Below are 2,604 nucleotides of genomic sequence, written 5' to 3' on the forward strand. Positions count from 1 at the left end.
AACTTGTATCAATTCCATCATATACTGTTCAGAGTCACATAGAAAGGTGTGCGAAGAATCTTAATTCTAATTTTCCCTTCTACCAATGTTCATAGAACACCTCAATACAACACAGAATGAATAAAGAGGCAACTTTCATCAAGAAATATCTTCCACAACTAAATATGAACACATAACATAATACAGAACACTACTAACGTTTCAATTAATACCATTAACCCCCATACATCCCATACACCATTCACATTACAGATCTAGATCTACCCTAATTGCACCAAATCCAGAACTACTTACCTCTCTTACACATAATCTTTTTACTCGGTGTGCATCCAAAGCAATGATTAGTAACATTACGAAACCGGTATGCTTTTGAATCTCTTTAACAATTCACAATAATGACTCTTATTACTTTTATTCCTACCTCAGTTCCTCTAATTGTATGTATCTATCATTACTCTTCATAAAAAGCCTTTACTTTTTTTAATTTCCAATGTGTATTTTCGCTTATTTTTCTTTTTACTTTCCCCTTACATTTCCACGTGTAGTTTCTATTTTGTTTTCATAACATATTTCTATTATATATATATAAATATATATAATACACACACACACACATTCCTGTATACGCAAGTACAGGGTAAGTTAACCTGACAAAACCCTTCTCTTTCCAAACAACATCCACAATGAGATTGCTGCTACTGTTTAGCTCCAGGTCAACATTGATCAAGTAGCACATCCACACTCAGAGGTTTACCATTCACCATAATTTCATGTTTTAGTCAGACATAGTGTAGCTAGAACTGCGTCCTTCCTTTTTTAAAACAGTTAACTTTTAGAGAGATTTGGTATATATCTTTTGAAGGTTAGGTGTCAACCAAATAGGAAATCTCTTATTGGTTTGACTCAAAATCAGTGCTGAACTGTGTTGCAGTACTAACTGACTATTTGTCTATTTTTCAGCACTGCTACTGTTTCTAGTGGTGAGTTGTTGTTCCACTAATATTTCAGCTATTGGGGATTCATTCATGTGCACACTTAGTTTAATCAAGTAGGGAGTCATAAGAGTAGCTTATATTTAGATAATCATTTACGTCTAAAATGAAATTAAATGTTTTAAAGTGTGAATATTTACACAACTCTGTTTCACACTTGCACATAAAAATTCTTAACCTAATTTCTGAGGATATTATGTCTATTAAACAGGTCATTGTTCAAATTATATGTAAATCTATGTTAATCCATTGTGTAGCTTTGATTGCATTGATCAGTCTCAATTGATATTAAGGTATATATCTATTGTTGGTAGAGAGATTAATTGCATGTTGATTTAATCTAATCATAGCACAGAGAAAGGAGAGGAGTAGGAGAGGAAAGAGAGAGATCGTTAACATACTTTTGACAAAGAATATTAGGATAAATTCTCTAAAATATCTTGTTCATTGTTAAATACTAATTGGATGGTTTGGGAATGTTTTCTAGTCTACTTGAAGATTTTGTAGATTAGAGTGCTCTCTGATAATTTAGATAAGATAACCAAACTTGATCCCTGAGAGAAAATAAAAACCATTATTGCTCGGAGGAGATGTGCTTTGTAATCATAAAGTTTTGAGTTTGGTCCCTTTCTGTGGCACCTTGAGTAATTATCTTCTACTCAGGTTAGCCTAAACCTTATTAAGCAAAACTGAGTTGATGGAAACTGTACTGAAGAACATTAGCTGTACTGTGCCTACATGCTCTTGTGTTGAATGGCAGACTTAATCCATTCCATGGTTTAACATCATTACAAGGCCTATAGTTGCTTTTAGTAGAGTCTATCCTATTTTAAGCACTTAGATATATCTTTACGCACTGCTTCCCACTGATGTAATCAATGTATACTGCTATCTTTCTCCCTTTCAGATGTTTTGCAAAGGTAATGGATACCACACTTTCTCTTCTGCTTAAGTTATACTGCATACATTTTAGCAATTACTTGCCCCCCCAAAAAGGTGGGTAAGAGACATCAATAAAATAAGCACTATTTGAATGTAGAGTGATCAATGTATGGAGCAGTGGCAGCTCATGTATAGGAGCTGTGAAACTGCAGCACCCCTATTTCCATTTGATATTATTGATAACATTCAATATAATGAGTCCTTTTTTCATTCTTTCTTTATGCTTGTACATTATATAATCCTTAAGCTTAATGTTAGTAGCCATCCCTTAGTTTATGAAAAAAATACAAAAATCCTTGTATAGAACTGTGCACTTCACAATTCCAGCACTGCAGTGTTTGGCTGTTGTGCACATGCTCACATGTCCGTGATAGGAAGCTTCACACTAGGGAGAGAGAGCACTGCATGAACAACAGTGCCAGGTGAAAAGTAGTGTTTCTTTTTGACTCTGAGTGTGTTGTGCTTAAAAATGTGTTTATATTCTCGAATGTGATAAAGTGTAGAATTAGATTATTATCCTGCTTCCAGCTTCAGTGTTGCTGCCAGGATTTGAAAAATGGGGCACATTTCCCCACCTTATTTTGTGATTTAATGGGGATTTTTGAAAAACAAGGGGGAATTCATGGCGGTCTTCAGTGAACAAATTAAACACACTACCCAGCAGTGGGCT

The sequence above is a fragment of the Octopus bimaculoides genome, chromosome 9, assembly GCF_001194135.2.
Source record: "Octopus bimaculoides isolate UCB-OBI-ISO-001 chromosome 9, ASM119413v2, whole genome shotgun sequence".
Lineage (NCBI taxonomy): Eukaryota > Metazoa > Mollusca > Cephalopoda > Octopoda > Octopodidae > Octopus > Octopus bimaculoides.